Source organism: Anas acuta, chromosome 9, assembly GCF_963932015.1.
Source record: "Anas acuta chromosome 9, bAnaAcu1.1, whole genome shotgun sequence".
In the NCBI taxonomy this organism is placed as follows: Eukaryota; Metazoa; Chordata; class Aves; order Anseriformes; family Anatidae; genus Anas; species Anas acuta.
The window spans coordinates 3,827,838-3,851,000 of NC_088987.1; the positions used below are offsets into that span (position 1 = coordinate 3,827,838).

At 37.1% G+C, this 23,163-nt stretch overlaps 1 long non-coding RNA gene across 1 annotated transcript in view; it reads right to left on the bottom strand.

The window, feature by feature from the left end:
• Positions 1-4,309: 4,309 nt before the first annotated feature.
• Positions 4,310-23,163, bottom strand: part of LOC137861353 (uncharacterized) — a 25,112-nt gene continuing 6,258 nt past the window's right edge. The window contains exons 2-5 of the long non-coding RNA XR_011099558.1: positions 15,496-15,598; positions 13,397-13,603; positions 6,052-6,248; positions 4,310-4,419 (exon numbers count right to left, since the gene is read on the bottom strand). This is a non-coding gene — a long non-coding RNA (uncharacterized lncRNA). The remainder of the gene's footprint in view (positions 4,420-6,051; positions 6,249-13,396; positions 13,604-15,495; positions 15,599-23,163) is intronic.

Here is a 23,163-nt window from a genome sequence, read left to right on the forward strand (position 1 = left end):
TCCATTACAGATTACAGGGCAAAAGCAATGACTGTGATCAGCTAGCCTGACCTCCAGCACAGCCACAGGATTTCCCTGAATTAATTCACCATACAATGCCCATTTAGTGACCTCCCTGACAAAATACACATTCAAGTCCAGCTCCTACTGCATAAATGTGAAAAAGGGCCCATGCACATGTGATGCCACCCAGGCATTCCTATACGTACTGTGCTTACTAAACTTACAGCTCAGCTGCCATCCCAGCTCTGCTCAGCAGATCACAGAAAAGAGAAAACTCTTTAGGTCTGGAACCACTTCTGTGACACTACCTGCAGTCCCAATTCAAGTCTGGAGCTGTACACACATCATATAAACCCAAACACTTTCCAGTCTTCACCTGCTCATTTATGCTCCTCCTAGAAGATAGCACAGCACGAAGACGGTCTCAGATGTTCTTAACACACGGAGCGTGAAACATTACAATGCTCTTATTATTACCAAGAACATTAACTTCATTCTTTAATGATCTTAAGAGTGTCATAGGCAGTTTTAAAATCCTCTGGAACTTAATTTTCCTGAATGTATTTTCCCAAACCTTCAGAAACAAAAATGAATTGTTTAAGAAATCGTAATAATTGAAAGTAATGGTAGGCAAAAATACTGGTACAAGTCCTCTTTGTTTGTAATAAAGACTCACATCGAAGCTCAGACAGAGTTTGGATGTGTATTCCCATAAAATGTCATGGCTAGTGCCAACTTATTTTCTCCACCAGAGTTGTAATAGAGTACAAAAGTTCCGAAAATGCCATTTGACTCAAGATTTCAAATGTCACAACAAACAGCAGCAAGATTTTTTACTGAAAAGAAGCCTAATGGATACAATCCTAGCAGTGTACTAAAAGCTCATTCGATTGCCACATATCAAACCTAAATGTCAAGACTTACCAACAAGACAGTCCAGTTAGAATAACTCTGTAAACTCAAACACTCCATCTACTCAACTGTTATAAGACAGATTCTCTATTTTATCTGTACATTTTGAAGTCAGAACTGAGCTGAACAAGGTTGTAGGATATGAGATCCTGCAACCCAATGGCATTCAGATGTCAAAAACACTAGCAGCCAGTTGAACCACAAGATAGAAATCAGGATGTGGCTAGATACAGGACAAATGCTATGTAATGCTGAACTGATATGCATCGATGTCACAGTAATGAAAGCTCATATAATAAAAGAGGAAAACTGGTAACTGAGTGTTTTAATAGAGGTGACGTTAAGAACACATGCTTCTAAAGTTTGGTCCTAATAAGTGCACAGTATCTCTTCATCTCCCACTGAAAGAAATTTGGTTCCTGATCCTCCTCCAAAGGTCCACTCAGTGGGTACAACATGGAGAACCATGAACAGTAATGGTACTCCACATCTTGTACAGATCTGACTGTCTTCCTTTCACTTCAATGGCAGCAAGAGCAAAACTAAGCGCAGAATGAATCCAAAGCCCTGTAGCCCATACAGCCTTATCGTCTGCTCTACACCTGCTATGGCACGAGCAGCAGCTCAATGGCTGTCTGGTAATAATGAATTTGCCAAAGCTTCTTCGATGAATTGCAAAGATAACAATCCCCTTTCTCAGATCCATACCACTCAACACTTTAGAAGGAAAAACTGGTCTCTACATTGCTGCCTAATTACCTTGAGAGTCTGCCAACTCATTTCCTTGCACCATATATGATCCTGTTGGTTTTTCAGGCTCCACCAAAATGTCCACTCATGACACTAAAATGAAAATCAATGCCAAATGCCAAAATAGTATATATTTTAACTGTGTTATTTCCACAAAGAAAAGTGGGATTGCTTAACATTCAACAGCAAAAATGCAACCAAATTTATATCTATACTGTTAAACAAAACTCAATGGCAAGTGCTCAGGCCAGCAGTGACTGCCAGGTCTAAAAAAACAGGAAACAGCTCCATGAACAAAGCAGTCAACTGATATACTTTACCGCAAATAAACACTGCTTTCACAACTGTTTTAGTACATTTGCAAAGCAGTAAGTTAGCTCAAAAACTGACAACTTTTTGTCATATTACATTAAAGAACTAGAATCTGAATATGGACAAGCCGATCCTCTTCTCATCTCTTTCCCTCCTCTTCCCAATTCTCTCATCCCACTAGTTTGCCCACCCAAAGTAGTTTCTAGGTTGTATCTCCTTGTTCAGCTCATTCCCTATTCCCTTTTATCCAATGCCAATTCTCAGTTCGTGCCTTATTCTATGCCAGTCTTCATTCCTTCCTTTGTATTTGAGTGTGACAGCTCCTTACCCTGATGCCAGGGACCAACAGAAGGAAGAGATACAGCAATTTCAATGCAAGAAATGGCTTTGCTGCTCTTCCTCAGAGCCTGACAAGCAAATGGCCTTCCTGCAGGTAGGTGTCACAATTACAGCAAAGTTCTGCTGAGCCTCTTCTATATCACACTGGGACGTTTGCGCCTTAGATGGATTTTTCAGGGACTTGAGCTGATTGAAATTTAATAATCACAAATATAAGTTTTGTCAAATTTCCACCCCTGTGCCAAAGTTCAAAGACCTTTACCAAAATTTTGAACTGCAATAAAAAAAAATCGTTGGATTTAAGATTTCTTTTTAGTATAACGATTCTGTTCTTACTTCCATTCTTGAAATGACAAGTAGTTTGTGTTCATATTTTCCAAAACTTCATCCTGAAGAAAAGAACCTCTCCTTTATGATAAACTCAAATGAGATAATGTAGGAAACATAGGCAACATAGTTTCAGCTCCTGTTGTTGAATTAGCAAGTCAGCATAGAGGGGGCTTGCAAAAAAAAAAAAGCAGCAAGAACAAATCTAGGCCAGGAGAGGATGAAAAATTGCACCCTCCATCATTGTGATTCCTTGTCTTCATATTACACAGGTATTTCCATCTCTCCCACAAAGATATACATGGTACATGTATTAAAAGTCCCTCCTTTCTTACTAGTTTTGGCTGCCACAGGTTCTCAGTGAAGAAGGAATCTGCATCCTCCACCCATCCCAAGATGAGATCTACTCCAAAATCATCCTATTAATTTCCTTAAGTTTTGAGTTATGACTTATCAGCTAGGCCTTATGAGCAATTTCAGAAAACACATAACAAGATATCTTTTTTACTCCCTGAAGTACATTCACTATTTTAATCTAGAGTTGTAATTGATTCCACTTTTAAAGTAAGTGATAAAACGTTCAGAGTTGCCACAGTACCACAAGATAAGCGGCCCTGCCAATATAGAAGGGAGATAGCACAACCAATGGATGAGAAAATGATTACAAGTACATTAGAATGATCCTTTGCCACATTGATCTGTAATTTTATTTTATGTTATCTATTAATCTCTGAACTGTGTGCTTTGAATCATATCCAAGTGAATATTACCCCCGGCGATTCTTGTTCAAACTTCCTCTCAAGTCACAGTCAACATAGCAGCTTGTAATATATTTTGTTACTGTAAATACGATGGGCAAAATTTGATACTGAAAAAGATAGCAGTGTAAGTGGGTGTGTTATCAGGGCTAATATTGTTTCCTGTTGCGTAAGATAAGGAAGCTCCGTTTCTATCCTTTTGCAGCAAGCAAGCATCATGTTTGGTGACAGCAAACAAAAATCCCTTTAAAGATACAGACTCTACTTCCAGGGTTTAACATTGTAGTGAAGGTCAAAAGTGACAGTGACTCAGTCAGGCTCTATCCACTGCCATCTGAATTCAAACTGAGATACTTCCACCAGGCACTCAAACCCCATGAGTTTTTATAACAATTGACAAAAGCAATTGCAGTGGGACAGGAAAGAGAAATAAGAAATGAACAGAACGTTCTCTAATCCTACCTAATCCATAATTGTGTCAGCTGCTGAAATGGGATGTTTCCACTTGCTTCAGCACCTGCTAGACTAGAAACCTGCCCTTTGCATCACAGTCATAGAGCATAACTTTGCTAACCTTTATGTTCATGGATTCCATGGATCATTTGAAAAGCACTCAAAAATTAACAACTGTTTCAGCAGCTCAGAGAGGAATCAGCTCTTCTTAATTATTTGTTTTCTGTGGGGCAAAAATTAATTCCTTCACTGAGAAAAATAACATGCCATAGGCAGGTGTGATCTAATTGCAATGTTTCCTACTGAATGTCACCAATATCCAAAAGCACTGTGCATACAGTGCACCAATTTCATGGAGGAAACAGTAAGACCATTCTGGTCATGCATTCTCCAGCTGTAGGATTTTAAGAAGCTTAGATTGTATAGTTGAATGTAAGGTATTCATGTTTATACTTACATGCTTTTATGATCATTAACACACCATAATATTTGAGACTTCTACCAACAGACTTTGTTTTGCTCTCCTTTCTCCCAGATGGATACATCCAGTTTTCTTTATTTGGAACTGAATCACAAAAAGATGAAATGACAAGTTTAATTTGTGTCTCTCAAAATTTCTTCCTTTTCTACAATATCAGCTTCTGACTAATGAATCACAGTCTGGCAGATTATTTCTCATGAATCCCAGAAGCAGAGGATTCTGTCAGCTAAATAGTAAATACCATAGTGTTGGTGGTTTGTGGTTGTTTTGTTTTGTTTTGTTTTCAATATGACATCAGCATTTAGAAATCTGCATCCAACTATGCCCTCTTACAGACACCAGCCCTAATGCTGGTTTAAGTTTCATCCACGTGGAGGAGCCCAATAACTTCACAGGATCTCAGGCCATCTGCTTCTGCAGGTCTTATTACAAGATACTGACACAAATTAAGAAGAGGTGCTGAAGACCTTAGAGATGACTATACTCCTACAAATTTAGAAAAAAATAAGTACTTGTGCAATAGATAGTACCTGTTTAAATAGAGAGAGACTGCAACCTACACTCTTATTAGATCTTATTAGATGTTAAGGAAGTTTCATTGGAGAGTATACACTAACAAATGTGGCAATCACGAAAAAGTATCTGTTGGAGATATATCCCCTCAGAATTAAAGTCATTCAACTAGAAGCCACAGATTTGTAGAAAATGAAGTTTAATCAACACTGGTGCTCCTGAATTTCCTTATTCCTGAACATTCCCAGCTGCTATGGAAAATTAATTAAGGCTCAAATCTTGTGGTTCTTTCTTTAGCACTTGTTGCATGGCAACATTCATTTTTATGTATGAGCTTCTTTTTCCAAATGACTTTATAACAGTCTTATCCAAAGACGAGCTGTGAAAGTCTAAAGATGGATATTTGCACGTTTTGGTTTACTCTTGTTGGATTCTTCACTCACAGGACATGAATTATTCACTGATAAGAGACCTGAAAGCTCTGGTTGGTTCCAGGCATCAGAAAAATCAATCAGTCATGGCAGAGGATTTGATTGGCTTCCTCTCAACAGTGATTTCCACAATTGTTTTTAAAGAGGCAAGCTTTGCTGGTTGAAAATAACTGACTTTAGAAGACTGTTGTTTAGAAGACTGTGTTGTAAGTTTGGACACTTACAATAATGTACTTCAAAGCAAATTAAAACTGCCACTAAGAAGCATGAATGCACGGAGGCACTGACCAGTCTAGTCCCCTTGGTTGCTCTAATATCTACTGGATCTCTTGATCTAGGTACAGGAATCTCTGGCTTTGTCTCCTGCCACTCCTCACACCTTCCACCAGTGGAGAGAGGGAGAGCTCCTTTTTACTGTCACCTTGGATGAAGTAAAACAGCTTCCTTCTAGTATCACTTCTTAAATTGCTACTTAAATTTAGAGAAAATAAATAATCTTAAGTTCCAAACAAGAGGCAGTTTCCAAGGAAATTTGCATATGTGAACTATCCCATAAGGGCTACCTTTTCTTCCACAGAATTGTAAACCAAATTCAGCATGTGATGAAACAGATTAAATTCAGGCAACAGCACAGTAAGATTTAAAAAAATAATATTAAAATAAAGAGGAAGTGACATATCTCCAGAATACATTTGCCTTTCTTATTGTAGATCCAGAATCTGCCAACAACTTAGTTCATATTATGTTACAAACAGTTCATGAATTCTCCTACCTGTTCAACATGTGATTTCAGGTCATTTTCCTTCTTCATGTCATCAGTGGGACTCCAGGAATTTAATTCATTTGAGACAGAACTGGCCTGAACGTGTGTACATGAATATATTAACAAGATGCAGGTGACTTCTGTCAAAACATAGCTCTGCTTTGTGTCAGTCAGATAACATTCTGTTTGCTTCAGAATCTGAAGACCTGTGGTGCTTATAATGATGATTAATATTTTTTTCATGTGACTAGCAATCAACTCAGACCAAACTCCAAATATGCCCTTAGTGTAGTAACTCTTAGAATCTCTTCCCTGCCAGCATCTACTCTGGAGGTGTAAAAATTTGGCTACAATAAAAAGAGAAATTATCTGCACCATATTTTATGTCTAACAAACCACACAAGTTCATATTCCATGAATGTTAAGATTTCTGAATTTGGACTGGATAAAGATAAGCAAAAAGTAATGGAAAAACTCAGACAAAAACCTGAATCAAGATAAATGTGAGCTAAAGTATAAAATTTTGATAGTAATGGTAACTAATAGTGAAGGACGCTGTAGACTGACTGTCTCACTTAGAAATCTTTAAATTATTATTAGATATCTTTGTAAGGTTCTGGTTCACCTGTAAAATACAGAATTGATGTAGGAATCACTCAATAAATTTTGATGGGCTTCATTTAGTATGCAATGAACTATCATACCAGCAGATCTGTTAAAATTTATAAATCTTCATACTTATCCTGCTATGGACCTTTTCAGCTACCTCAGTAAAGGAAAAAAAATAATAATAATAAAATAATTTGTACTTTAGCTCTGATTACTAGTAGCATGAAACCAAAATCCAGGTCTCATTATGCTCAGATTTGTGCAATGATTTTCATGCAGGGTAATAGTTAGCAGACCTCAGTCTACTGATCTGGGGAGAAGTATTAAATTTAAAAGACAACCACAGATTAATAGTGTTCTACTCTCTGCTGTTCACTTTGTATAGCTTCCACATCAACGGAAGTTTGGTGCTTGATAACATGGAAAGAATTATTAAAAATACAGGCTAAGAGGATATCACAAAGCTCAGATAAAAGGAAATTTTCCTAGCAGAGCATGTAAAAGCTTGGAGTTTTAATTCTGGCTTTGCAACAAAAATGCTAAGGAATAACATCAAGGCAACAGAACAGTTTCATTAATGTTTTGTTCTCCCATCACAGACTCATTTCAAACTCTAGTGTTTCGTGACAACACCTGATATGGCTGGGGAAATGTTTTAATACCACACATTATCAAAAAGATCACAGTAACATTAAAAAATGTGCTTAGATTCTACACAAATAATTAGTAAAATGAGGATTGAGTAAATAAATTTAGTGATTATAATTAGGAATGGAAAAAAGATATTGTAACAATTATGAAATCAAAGCAATACATTATATTAAAAATGCTGTACTTAAACTCCATTACCCAATTTCATAAAGAAAAAAAAAAGTACTGATATGGTTCAATGTCTCACAATTTCATAGTTAAAACATTAGCTTTTTTCTTTTTTTTTTTTTTTTAAACCAGACTCCTAACTAGACTCAGAACAGCACACTTTCCATGATTTATTCTCTGTTTACAAGACGTTAATAAGAGGATAAGGATCTTTTCCATGTACTTTGAAGATTTTAATAACTCTGACCATACTACCCTTAAATTTTAATGCTGTACCAAATCTTCCCTTACCTATATATGCCCAAAATACATTTCAGACTTCAGGAGAACATTGCATTCCTGATGCCTGGGAACCCATGAACATCAACACCAGAAATACAATTTTATACATAAAACCCATATTATTTCAAGGCAAAATAGATTTCAAAAAGCAATGAAGAAATTCAGAATGATATACAGTGACAGAGCAATGAAGCAAATCACTAGATCTCCATGCCTCATTTTTTGATACTAGCTTTGGCACCTCATTCTTTATAAAATATATATCATTCAATTTATTTTTTTAATACAAAATGCTAAGATTTCAGTTTAGTTTGGGAACGGGAAAAATGTTCGTTCTCTCCCTCAGCACAGTAAACACCCACAAGTTATGTCTGCACTTAAAAGTGGTTTGGACAACAGATGAATGAAAGAGGTGCTGAGGACCCAGCACCCATGCTATTGCATAGGGATATATCCACATGTAATATATATGATTTCCTCACTGATAAGAACCTACCAGAATTTGGAGGACTTAAGGCCAATCTCTCATGAAAGCCAAAAGGAAAAACTCACCAAAAATATATCAAATAAATGGCTAAAATAATAAATTTATTATATTCTTCTCTTATGAAATTTATTTTATATATTTTTAAATGTTAATATTTTGTCTTGATCAAGACAACAGGGATTTTCACTGTAAAATAGTTTCTTTATTGGAGTGATAACAAATTGTTTGTAATATTGCTCGAACATTCCTATTCAAAAAGAAAAATTATACTTGAAACTGCCACCATAGCATTGCAATCTGTTAGTGTATGTTAGTAGCAACTAGCCCATTCCCAAAAGGAGACAGGCTTAAAATGTAAAATTCAGACCGCAATGTCTAATTTTGCAAAAGGTAAACTTGCATATCCAGTGTGTGCTTAAACTCCCTGACAACAAGAAATCACTTGAAGATTTTGAATCAAATTTGAGTTCCTTAAGAAAATTTGAGGATGTTCAGACAAAAGTTGTTCTAATTTGAGATGATTCACTACAATGCTTTCCCATTAGTTTTTCACAATATGTCAGTATTATGAAAACTGAATATAGCCTTGCAGAGAAGGTGTGCACAGTTAGATTGTGTGACCTCTTTTTGTCTTGCTGAAGTTTTAAATACCCAGGAATCTGCTCTCTGCTGGTCTCTGGCACAGAATTTGTCAGAGTACCAATGAAATTCAACTACTTTCTTTCAAACTTTTACTTTTGCCATTCCTGTTAGTCTAGAATAATAAAGGAATTTTGTTTTTATGTGTATAGAATACAAGAAAACAAACAAAAAAAAAAAAACGAGGGTATCTGTATTGAAAGATTCAAATCAAGTGTGAACAAAATCTCCTGGTGGGAATACTTTTTTTTTTTTTTTAATTTCTTTGTATTTGAACCAATTCACCCCTTCTGCAATATCTCCATAGCTTTCAAAGTGACATGTAAACAAGTCCAGAAGTACTGAACTGGCATTGCACTCAAACCCAGAGAATGTAGTACTCATCTATCATTTATAGCAACATAGCGAGAGCAGCTGTGAATGCCATGCTAACAGTTTGCTTAGGATGATGCAGTGCAATTGGAGAGGCATGCCTAGGATACGTTACCCTCATAATAATGCAAGGAGACAGAGAGCTATCTGGTGTGCAAGTAATTTATGGTGGCATACAGTTTAAAGCACTGGTTACGAAGAAGGTAGGTGATTTGTATTTCCTGTGGATAACAACTATTACAGACTAGCCTAGTACTTGTAAAATTCATAGAAGAGTATGGCATATGCCAAGGCAATTATTTTGTGTTAGCCAGTACACAGAAAGCCAGGAAGGCATTAATTTGGAGATGATTAGAACCTGCTGTTTTCATTGTGAATAATTTATCTATTGAATGTAGCAGTCAGTTACTGACAATTTACAAATGGAAAATATTGGTTGTTTTTTGTTGTTGTTATTTTTTAATTTGTGTATCGTCACTGTCCTTGTTTTTCAGATTTCTAACTCAAGTACCATAGAAACCACTGTGTTGATCAGGGTAGGGCACATCTCAGATTTCTTCATCACCTGGCTCTGACAAGGCAAGTCACAGCTTTGTGCCTCATTACAGTGCCATTGTGGGATCATGCTGAAAACAAGTCAACAGCAACAGCACACAGCCACTGAAATATTTTCACAGGAATCTATAAATTAAAGTGGATGGGAAAGTAGTGTGGATGAGAAAGATATACTGATAAATAACCAATACATTTATGAGTAAATATTGATACATTAATACGTATTGATTAATGAAATTGCATTAACACAATTTAATGATACTTAGCCAATACTAATGCACTCTTCATATTATATGCAACTTGATTTTTTATAAAACCCTTTTCAAATAGAAGCCTTCCAATCTCTTCTATGCAATATGAGCTGTTTCACACACCTCAATGACTACTCTGCAACCAAACAAAATAAGTTAGAACTTTTATGTCTACTATTTTTGTCCTCTTTATTCTGATAAGTCACTCTAAGTGTTTTTATAGAAAAAGTAATTTCTGAAAAAGTGTAATGAATGTAATATCAATGGGGTGAACCTACAGACCATGTTCAAAGAAGCATAAAATTATCTGCTTATGAAGGTCAATTAGTTTTGACATTAATTTTGGTAGCACGCGTTAAACTATTTTTTTCTACACTAGTAAAAATAAAGCAAGGTCCAGAAAAACTACAGGAACATTTTCAAATTACCAAAACATTTTCATAATTCTTTTAGTTTACAAGTAAACTAAAACTTTTTTTATTTTTTTTTTAACTTCAAATAATGTGTATGCACTTACACATTCCTGTTGCTGAGAATGTGCTTGATTATATTACAGGAGTAAAACTAATAGCTATCTAGAAGAAATGCCTAAGAAATTAATGGAAATTATAAGTTAATTTGAAGCAAGCATTGAAAACCATAATGAAATTGCATTTCAAATTAATTATACTTCTTTAATCACAACAGCAGATATGCTGCACATCTAAACACAACAAAATACAACAAAATCTGAGGTAAAAAGAATTAGTTAAAAGACTTTTATGGAAGTTAAACAATTTATCTTTCTGCATGAGAATTTCATTTTCTACTTTAAAAAATATGACTTGCCAAACAATTCCAGCAATAACTGGAAGCAGACCAATTTCCAGAAATGAATGTTTTATATTTTCAAGCATACTTCTGTTAATTAAAAAATCAATTGGCCTTGAAAATACTGAAGAGACTACCCGCACGCCCCACCTCCTCACTATATTCTATAGATACTTTTAAACAAACAAAATTTTCTTTTCTGAGAAGGCTGCAGGAAGTAGCATTAGTAACAATATTGTCACTGGAATTTTAAGTACCAGGCTTTGTAAGAGCAACACCAAGCTTCTGAGGCTCTCAGAAGACCTTGCTCCCACCGGGGAAGATGGAAACATGCACGTGCTGGTACTTAAGTGACAACAGTGTCAGCACGTGTTTTTTTACTCTAAAAACTATAGACATCTTTTAGCTAGCAACATTTTTTCCATATATCTTAATCAATTCCTGACCAAAGTTTCCAAAGGCTTGAAATTTAGCTTTGATAAGTGCTCTTTTCCTAAACTATCTATCTCCATTCAAAAGTGGCCCTCTTGCAAACCAGTAAGCATAAGAGGAATTTTGGGGGTTATATCAATGTTATTTTTCCTAAACCTACATTTTTCATTCTTATTTACGTTCTTTCTCACAGCAGACAGGACTTTTTTTTTCCCCAGTTCTGAAAAAATAAACTTATTTTAGCTCTTTCTCAATGCATAGGGTGCTAGGAGGTAGGATGGAACAGGAATGACTTTGAAAGTCTTAATAATAATCTTTACAACTAAATATTTTGGGGTTTCTTTCCAGAAACAGAAATAAATATAAAGAAGACTTTACTGTTGCCCAAATTATCATAACCAAATGAGGGAAATTCTGCCTTGACAGATGGTGAGATGGTGATCAAGAATTCCCATTATTCCTTGAAATGCCACAACTGAAGAGTTCTTACACTTGTGTTAACAATAATTTCTCTTTTCTCATATGTTGTCAACTCTGAAGTCATCTAACCTAAAAAGTTAATTATAGCAAAAATGAAAGTCTAGAGCAGCTGTATCCCCTAGCCACAGTGAGAACAGTAACAACAACAACAATTATTTCGTCTCCTACACTATACCCAGCCTTTCATTTTGGAATACCAGGACTCAGTTTATGGTTGCCAATATGTGAATCTTTATTGCCATATCCCGTGGTACCACAGAGGTAGGCCTCCTGCTGAAGTATCAGAAAAAAATGTACCATCAGCCCCACATCATTCGCTCACTCAAATTGCACGTGGCTTATGAGAGAGCAACTGAACTAAACCCTTCAGAATCTCTAAGGTAAAGAACTATGAGATTTACGGTTATAATATCAAGAAAAATAAAAATGCATGTCTCGTATAAGCATATTTTAAAAACCCTCTGTTTTTACTCATATAGCAAATTAAACCTAGTAAATTTTGAACAGCCTAAGAAGCACATCTACTCGGAAAAGTTTATTTTTACATTTCTATGGCTTCTTTCAGCTTTGGGGAAATTCAAACATCTGGTTACTCTGGCCAAGGTATTCACCATCCTGCTGCTAAGCAAGTGCTCAAGTCAATGGCCTATGGTTTTTCGTTATACATCCTTCTGCTGGCTGAAAAAAAAGAGCCAAAGTACAGGTTACCCTTCTCTCCTCCTTTGTGCAAGCACTGGTTTCAATGCATTCCTGTGCTATTATTAGGTTGCCCTGCTTCATACTGAAAGTCCTCCCACGGTTCCCAGCAGGATGCCAGTTGCTGGCAAGTGCCAAGAGCCTGAAGGCTGTGCATCTGTTCAGAGACTGACAGGTAGCACAGCAAGTTAAAAAGCCTATAAATTTGCAGCAGGAGGCTTAGCAGAGACAAATAAAACCCCTGCTTCACTTTGTTTTTCAAGCACCGGGTCATGTTACGCCACTGTTTTCTTGCAGGGAGCTGTTTCCCATCCGGGCACATCCCCACCAGCTCCCAGGGGATGCTGAGCAGCTCAGAGCAGTGGCAGGTGCTGCGCCAGCTCATATGGGCCGTTTTGAGGAACACGACTGGTGTAGAAGATGGTGGGTGTCAAGTTTTGTCTCCCTGGCATTGATTTTTCTAAAAATGTCTTAGTATTGTCTCAACTGTCTGCAAGCCAAACCTGCAGTATGGGGCTCACGCCAGTATTTTTCCACTAAATAAATGGGCTCAGTCCATGGGCCAGTGATTCCAGTGGTATGAACAGACCTAACTCAGCTGCTGAAGTCACTGACTCTACACCAGCTAGCAGCAGGTATGGACCTGATGCAATTTTTCACTCAAGCTCACATACAACAGAAGGAAAGTAATTGCAAGAGTACCAGTAAATTGTTTCAGCACAAAGTTTCAGTACCTTTAGGAGAAGGAATATTTTACTTCTGTCCTCTGTGTTGTGAGGTGATGTTAAATTGACATTAAGAAGAATAGCACAGATGATGGAAAGTTCAGAAAAATTAAATAAAACTATGGTTAAATGGTTACTGACATCATTCAAAGACACCAGCTTGCCATTATGCCTAGATCTACAGACGTAGTGCTTACTAGATGGGAAACAGAAGGTCCCCAGTTTCTTTCCACATGTCACAGAAGGCCACATGTAATCTTCAGCATAGCACCAAGGCCTGAATTCTTTTCTGAAGGCAGGTGGTCCCTTGCATAGTCCCAGGCAGTTGGCTGGAGAGGGGATGGAGGGGGTGCTGCTGTCGCTCAGGGAGAGCATGATCTGCTGGTAGTATGGTTCTTAGATGCCTGCCAGGTTAAATCACAATAACCATGAAGAACAAAGAATTTTGGTTAAATGAGGAAGCTGAACACAGTTAGGCCACTGATTCAATTAGTCTTCCATATAATGAATATATTACATTTTGGCTCCACATAAACAGATGCTAGTATTATAGACATGTCAGCACACATTTTAGCTACCACTTTTTAAGCTCAAGACACATAATATTCTTTGTTGAGGGAAACAAAACAAAATAAATAAATAAATAAATAAGATTCTATGGATTATAGAGCTCTCTTAATTCAAGCCTCCTAGCTGTGTAAACCATACATCAACTTATCAAAAATCAACTTATGGGAAAAAAAAAAAAAAAAAAAAAAGAATAAAAAAAAGCAGAAAATAGTTTCCAAGGATAAAACTGAACAATTAAAAAATTATATCCTCAATATGTTAAAATTTTAATTGAACCAACCTGTGTCTCGTTAATGTTCATTTTGCATGGTACATTAGGGAAAACACTGCTTTGAAGAATTATCTAATTCTGCCTTGCCCCTTGCTGCTAAGCTTTTAGGGATAGAAGAGCAAAGGCTGTGAGTCTTTCACACTAAATACAGATAATATGCCCAGAATAATGATCTCCAGCAAATTTATTTTTATTATAATTTTAATGATTTTTTTTTTTTTTTTGCTAAGAACTACATGGATATTTCCTATTCAAAACTATCTTAAAAAATTCTCATTTTAAACTTAGATAAACTTAGCACTTCGACTTCAAAAATCAACATCCCACTGAGACAAATGATGGTAATTCATATTTATTTTAGAGCTATTATTTCTACCATGTGGAGACTGAAATCTTGTATGTACTGAGGAGATGTTTCTAAACTCCTTATGGGCACCGTTTTCTGTTCCATTTACTCTACTGCTAACATCTGGACAAAAAGTACCTGCAGACCACCTGTTACCATCTCTGTTTAAAGCAGTATTTCATTCTGATTTCAAAGAAGACCTAGTAAGATAGAGCTGAAAATATAAGTGGTAGCTCTTTGTCCTGTGATTAATGGGGCAAAAAAAATTGCTCTCACAAAAGCAAAGACTAGGAATTAGGGTATTTGAAATACATCTCCCAACTCTAACTCACACAGCTGTCAAAAACACATTGGGTGTTACTGCTAACTTATTTGGTCTTTTGTCTCTTGTGCATTCAGCCTTTGTTGAAAGAATATTTTCAGACACTGTGTTTTATACACTGCCTATCATACTCACTTTGTGTGATAAACTCAATAGAGAGCAGTGACAAATGTTAAGCTATTATATTATATGCCTAACTCATTTTTTCAGACTGATGGACACCAATTGTTTGGGTATCTTTAGAGTCTGGGATCTGAGTAAGCTGAAGGAAACAAGGAGAGGGAGGGAATGGAAACATATAAGCAACACCTTTCCTCTGCCCATCCCTAAAGACATGGGGAAACGCAATTAATTATAAAAAGATCCAGCTTCATGGTGTTACATAACTGACATAGATCTACAGCTTGGTTTGGATGGGACTGTTCTACTGCAGAATCAACTCTGAGTAAAGAGAACGAACAGGAAAATTTTCATGCAAAGCAGCATAAATCTTGACACTGTTGCCTAAAAAACAAAAACAAAAACTGACCAAAAAAAAGCTATTAAAGTAAAAACTTGAACAGTTCTAAGGTGTATTGTATGAAATTGCTATGAAAAGTTGAATACTATTTTAATGTTTCAAGATGGGAAAAGTAAATATATACATTTAGAAGAGTGGATGCTGCCATTCTGAAGGTTGCCAGTTTGCACGTATGACAAAAATGGGCTATGACCCACACCTGTTTTAACTCACAGAATGTCCCTTTCCTAATCACACGTTTTGAATCAACAAATGCAGGATAATTACCGTGTTGGTGAAGAAATGGAGCAGTGGGCAAGGATCAAAATCATTATATGGGCACTTCCCAAACACTTTGTCCATGTTCTTACACCACAAATCGATTCATAGGCTGCAAAGGCAGACGGATAGTTATAATCACCTAATTGACCACGTGCACAATAGAGGGTGAAGAATTTCAAATGAGAATTTGTGCAGGTTCATAGCTGCTCTTCAACACATAATTCATATTTAGAAAGTTAACCAGTATGGATAAATCACAACCAGTAAATGCTTGAGAAAGTTTTTTTTGGGGAAAAAAAAAAAAAAAAAAAAAAAAAAAGGTAAAAAAAAGGGTAAAAGAAAAGGCAATATTTCATTCTGCTTATGTTGTAAATGTTTTTTCAACTCTACATTCTAAACCTAGCGCTGAGTGAGCCAGTATGAAATAAGTGGCTTCAGGTCAGCATTGTGGTGATGCTTAGGGCAGAAGGGGACAGCGAACAGCTTCGACCTTGAGGGTAGGGTTTGGTCAGAGCCAGCAGATGAGGCTGGGAGAGGCCCTCAGGCTGGATTCAAGTCTGAAGCTAACAGAGGTAGGACTGCAACATTTACAGCTCCATATAAATTACCACACCACCTCCACTTCCCTGCTCTGAACCTAAAGAAAACCAAACAAACAAACTCTAAACTTCCCTAAATACATTTCTCTTACCTATGCTATGCTCAGGAGAGATTAATTCTCAAACTGCTCCTTAATTAAAAATGGACTTGATTTTTTGTTCCAATTGCATTGAGTAGGCTTTGAACCTTTCTCTATTAAAATGGTTTGAGCTCCCCCCGGTGTTCCCCACCCTCCACCTCCAAAAGTACAAATTAATGTTTTTTTAATTGATAAGAAAATGTTACTGCCTTTTTTTTTCTTTTTTTTTTTTTTAATGTCCTGTGGCAGTGTGGTTATGAGGACTCAAAGTCTCGAATGATTTCAGGTCATTCCTTTTTCGTTTAACTATTATGCATTAACTTACATTTATCTGTTCCGTATTATTTCCATAAGAAAAATACTTCATCATCATCAACAACATGCAGTACTCATGCTGCAGATTTCAGCCAGATGTTAGTATACAGGAACTGGTGATTGCCAACATGACAGACAGTGCTTTCTGAAGCATCTTCAGAAAGTTAAATATAAGCAGATATTTGCAGTTTACACCTGCAAAACTTAGCAATGCACTCATGCCACCTATTGGCAAATTACATATGACTCACAGCTGAGTACAGTTTTCTGATGAGCACAGACTAAATATTTTAACTATGAAGTAGTGTGTACATAATTGATAATAAATATACATAAAGAAATAAAAGAAATTAAAAAGCTAATGGTCCACTTTTACTTACAGAAGTTGATTTCTATAGGCAGTGTCCCTAACCTTTGAATAAATATTTCATTGGCTATCAAAGACCTTTATAGAAATAAGATCATAAGAGGTGTTACCAATGTTGTTCACCAACACTTTGCAGAAAACATAACATCAAGTTTCTTTTCATCCATTGTGGAAAGATATGAGACAGGCAGTGATAAATTATGCAGCTACAAATGTCACTGGAAGAGCAGCATGCTGGTTTTTTTTTGTTGTTGTTGTTGGTTTTTTTTATTATTATTCTGAAAGTTTTCCACAACGTTTAGCAGCACATCTTGGAATAACTTGTTTAACTTAATTTGCCCCTATGCACCAGAACAAACACATGAAAAAAAAAAAAATAAGAAGAAGAAGAAGAAAGGGGGAGGAAGGTGGATGGAAAAAAAATAATAAATTAATACAAACAAACAAAAAACCCCACACTCATAAATACAGAGTTCCAAAACAGCCTCCAATAAAGCCAGGAAAGTCCACAGTGACTCTTCCAGGATTTAGAAAACATTTTCCCAACTCAAAAATCTCTTTTTCAATTTCGTCTTAGCAAAAAAATGGACATGTCAGCTATGGGTAGAAGCATAATTTAAATGACACTCAGGTCATTTTGCTTATGTCCAACTATTTACATTTTCAAAACAGTTCAAGAGAATATGGATTCACAGACACATTTTGATAAACTTGTCAAATATAGCCAGGTTCTCCAATCAATATAGCGTCTCTTAGAACAGTTGCAAAATGCAGTGTCTAGTCAGCTTTGGGAGTATGGCCATTAAAATGGCAACAGAGAACACTACAGGAAATATTTACTGTTGTCAGCAGAGCAACAGATATGCTTTCATTACCTAACGTTAGGAACTGGGAACATTTGTTTCCTTTTGGAGAAAGGATCTGTCTCCATTCCAAAAGGTTGCTATAAGAATGCAACATATTTATGCTCACGTCTTTTATGAAAATACTATGTGCGGATCAGGAATATGTCACATCTATGTATTTTTTCTCATATCCACTGAAAAGTGAAGCTGGCTTAAAACCTAATGCTGTGTGTAGCTGGCTTCACTCTCAGTTCTTTTCATCTTCAATAGAAGCATTTCCTTCTGCATAGGATGGTCACCCATTTAATTACATGGTAGAGAGGAAAAAAAAAAAAAGGAAAGGAAAACTCAGCTGTGGAGATAAATCTCAATAGAAATGTAATGAATACTCCTGCCAAGAATCATTTACAAAACTTGCTATTCAATGCTAACCATCAGAAGTGGGACATCCACAAATCCATCTGTGAATCTGGAGATAAGGAGCTGTTATTCAGTACCCAAAGCAGTTTGCTGCTGGCCAACAGCATATCCACCACTTCAAATTAGCAGTAGCAAGATATACGATAGCATTTTGAACTGCAACAATTACAGTCCCCTAAGCTAGTGAACTCACTGCCTCTGGGCCCTTAGATCTGCCCTCCTTTGTGAGCTTAATATTATTCATTAGGTGCAGAGCGAAGAAAGGCAGAAACTGGGGCACAGACCCAGCCATCCTGATGCTATTATTCAATCAACACCAAGAGTGCAGGCCCAACAGAATTACAAAAATACTCGGTGAGATAAGTATCTCTAGGCTCTGCTTCATAGCTGGATTTTTTCACTTTTGTAAGTGGTAAGCTAAGACAAGTCAGACCAGGAAAAAAAAAAAAAGAGAGAGAGAGAGAGAGAATCCAGACTGATAACCATGTATTAAAATATTTATAAGATGAGACCACGGAAGAGAATTCTAATTATGAACTTTGGAGAAAAGGACAGAAGTGCTAGCCTTTTTTATTTTTTCCTCTCTCAGCTAACAGATGCTTTTTTACATGTCTACAACTACACCCGACTGCAGAATACTCCAGCTATTCTGTGCTCTTTTCTAGGACTTCCAGATCCCTGGGGCTCACGGAAAGAAGGAAAGGGAAGCCATTCTTATTCCAGCTGAAGATATTTGGAGAAGACTTTTTGGTTTCTGTTAAAGCTGCTGTCAGCTGCCTGGTGAGAATGGACCTGAAGTACCTTACTTCTAGCAAAATTTCAAGCCAACCTAAAAGCAACCCTTGTGACTTCCATAGGGATTGCACTCAGATAATGCACGTCTTTGAACTGTACCACTTCACCTTGTGTGGCAATGCAAAATATTGTCATTCATTTTTCATTATTCTATTATTACTATTACTCTATTCATGTATTTTTTTCTACCCAGTCAAAAAAAAAAACCAATTAGAAAAACAAATACGTTAAGATCAGCGTAGAGTTGCTTCAGCCAGTCCTTTGAAAATTTTGAAAAAATCTGTAGTGATAAAGAAAGCATGCTAAGCCTAAAACTCTATGTTTATGTTTTAGGCATTAGTATAAGGATTTCAGAGCTCTACAGCTCTCACCTACAAAAGAAATAATATTTTTTTTTATGACACTGCAAACATTCAGGTAGCAGACTCAACATTTACTGCCCTGGATTTGGTACCATCTGCCCACTCCAGCAAGTACTCTGGTTGTTCTTCAAAGAGTACCTCCCAAAGCTTTTCCTGCTCTCTAGTCTCCAAAAATCAGTCTCTGCTGACTCTACCCTTCATTTTGAATGCAAATTTCTTTTGTACATTGGAACAGGACACATGCCAAATTTAAACTCTTGTTTTCTGCTGCTCTGAACTGACAGAGCACTACTTGATTTGTCATTCTTGATTACCAGGTGACTAGCACTGACTGTTATGAAAGTTCTGTTCTTGTCTAATTGTCCTCTGTTTTGGTCTCCAAACTTTTCCAGCATTTTATGCATAATACAGCTTGGAACAAGAGAGAGTCAAGAGCAGCTGTCTGACCAGTCCACAAGAAGGCTGAAGACAAACACAAGGACTGGCACTAGGAAGAGGAGCAGAACCACGCCTGGTCTTTGGACACAGAGACACACAGCATAAATACACATTGAAATGTTGATATAGCAAGGATTCCAGGGAGAAAATCCTTTCAGAATTATTTGCATTCCATAAGGGCAATGAGAGCTGGGGTGGCTGCTGCAGACTGAGAAGTGCTTCTCTGAATTGGGCTCCTGCTGCATCCCAGCTGCACAAAGGCATCCAAAACCAACACCGAAAGCAAATTTTGTGCACCCTTCCAACAGCTTGGTTTAGAAACCTCAGTTTACAAATCTTTGTGTGAATTCTCCCTGCTCTCATCTCATAAGAGGGAGAAAGCAGGAGAATGGCTGTGACCAAAGATCCATCTAATCGGTTACCCTATCTGCAACTGGAAGGCAGGAGGAGATGGCCAGTGGAAATTAAGGCATAACACAGGCATACGGGGCAATCCTGAGGGGAAGTATCAACTCTCTGTGGATCACAGTCCATTCTGAGCCAGAGGGAGTATCCTCATATGTAAACAAAACTCAGCAGCGAGGTCCCCAGCTAGCTCCATGCAGACATTTTTACTCTTCCATCCACTCACTGACTTGACCTGCTGCTATTTATGCAATGAGAAAGCAAACAGAAGTATAAACATTAAAAGAACAATAAAAAGCCACGCACATACAAATGCACAGCTTGATAGAGTTTGAGTCATTCCATTTTTTTGACCCTCCACACAAAATTACAGCCTTCAGACTTCTGTCAGAGGGCACCACTACTTTATTTCAGCTGCAGCTGAAGACAGCGAAGCAGCAACCCCTACCACATTTCAAGAAAGCAGGCACTTCCATTGACCCAAACGCTCTGTATATATTATGATCTGCTGTATGTAACACTGCCACACGTCTCAGAAACTAAACTGTTTGGTACAGTAACGTTCAGAATCAGCAAACAAATGTCTCCTCTCCCCACCCACGCATCCCTCAAATGCTCTCCGGCTCTGTAATCCATAATATAGTTGAGTTCAGTCTCGTCTCATCCCACATCTAGAATAAATCCTTCTGAAATGTAAGTAGAAATCATGAGGGATCACACATGGCTCTGGAACTTAGAGAAAAGCTTACGTGCTGAGTGATGTGATAGGGATCGACAACATCAAAGCTGCAGACAAAATTAGATTCTGCTGCCTGATACACAGGACTGATGGTTACCTTGGCAAGATATTCTCTGAAATTTATGATCATGTACTGCAGGGCTAAACTGAGGAGAAAATGCTTGCTGCCAGTGCAGTGGTTTGTGTGTAATTTAATAAACAGCAGCTCTCTAAAGGCAAATACAGGGTGCATCAACCTTCCCAGCAACAGTGAGTTTCACCTTTCCTAGGTAGGATATGAGCAATATTTTAAAACTAATCCAAGCTGGCTCTCAGGAGAACAAGTAGTATTCAAATGTAATCAAGGCAATATGAAATTGTCTCTGTGGTAACTATTGGCACCTACTCATAATGTATTGCTCAAATGTGCTAACAGATGCACTGATTTTTGTCTTTTAGGCAGATTAAGATGCTTGCTCTAAAAATACGAGAGCACCTTTAGATTAATGTGATAGTGCTTTAAAATTAATTTTTACTGTGTTGGGTGAAAAAGTTGTGTGTGATGACGCAAAACCATTCAGATCGCCGGCCTCCAGAGTGGCATTTAAGAGGTAATATTGCTGAGCAAATATATGCCCACTCATGCAGTGCTATCCAGCACACTCCATAAATTAAAATTAATTAAACTGAAGCATCATCTTTGATGGGAACAGAATTTGCATCTGCAAATTTAATAATGAGTAACTGTGTAATATTTTTATCAAACACCTCTAATTCTATTAATCTTTAATTGACTTGTGGCACCTTAATTTCACATTCCTCATACTTCTTAAAGGGAAAACCAAAAATGTACAAAACTGCTTTAAAAACTAATAGTAAGGGAAGCTGTGTATTTTTGACCAGATGTGACTCAATGCTGCAGAGCTAATCAGGGGATTTCCTATCAGTTTTCTAGGAATTCAATTTCTCTAAATTTAGTCCAGTAAAAGTAAGACCAAATATTAGTAATATTTATCAGTGTTAGTATTTTACTGGCAAACAGTACTGACTTCAAGATACTTAAAGCATAGCAATACAATAGAGCAGAAAAACATTAAATTATCTAGCTGAAGGCTGCTATATGTGGATAGACAGATGAAATAAAATTTTGCACCGTTAAATGACCTGAAAAGTGACAGGAAATATTAAAATAAAGAAAGCAATGATTTGTTTTCTTGCCAAGAGCATGGCTTTCAGAAAGAATCAGAGATTAATGCCCAGAGAAGGGGAAGAAGGGAATGCCTGAAGGAAAGTAACTGGAGGGTGAGTCGGTGGCTGGAAATTCAGCAGCAATACCACCTGCATCAGCTGAAGAGGTCGGCATCCTCTTCTCTTTCCAACTGTGCCTCACCATCCTGCACTGTGCATGCAGCTGCATAGTCAGCCAGACCAGGAGCCTCTCTGACTATAAAATAATTAGAAGAGGATGTTTTATAAAGGACATGAATAGATCATTTGGATACAATCGGGAAAAAAAGGAAAAGAAAGGGGAATGGGGGAAAGATTAAAGTCTTGTGTTCATCACAATGGGAATGTCAATACAGAGTTGACTAAAATGTGGAACCTCGAATTATTGTAGAAATGAAATCCAGAGTTTTGAAGTAATTTCTGTGGAGTTTTACTAATTTCTTCCTATTTCCAAGGGCAAAAAGGCCAGAAAATGGGTGAACTAAGTACAGAATATGAATGGTCTGGCTCACAGGGCAAAAAATTGCCACACAGCAGATGACCATGGAGCTACGCTTGCACTTCAGAGTTACACACAGAGCAGAGACTATAGCTTGGGGGGGGGGACAGATTACTTTTTATTGCCATCTGCTTAAATGAAGGCAGGTGTTTTTCTTCCCTTCCACCTTTTATTAGACTATTGAATTTTATGTGACTACTTTACTACAATTAAAAGGTACGTTTCTCACCCCAGTGTAACCTCCATCTCATTACAACTACTCCTCCAACAGTCTTTAGTTTAAACATCAACTCATTCACCTATCAGGAAGAACAAACAGAGGACTTAGTTCCTTTCTGGTTGTGTTCACAGAGCATACTTGCACCGAACTGCTCTGGTTGCAGCAATTTTCTTGATAGCTGCTGCATGGAGTCTACTCTGTTCATCATTTCTTTTCAGATGACACTTCCTGTCTCCAGTGCTATTTTCAGTTTCTTTTAAACTGCAAGCCTTGATATTTATGAATAATACCTCTAATAATGCCTCTGGGTAACCAAAAGATTTCCATTAATTATCTCAGTAAGAACTGAAGAAAGAAGAGCAAATATATTATCTGAACGGAACC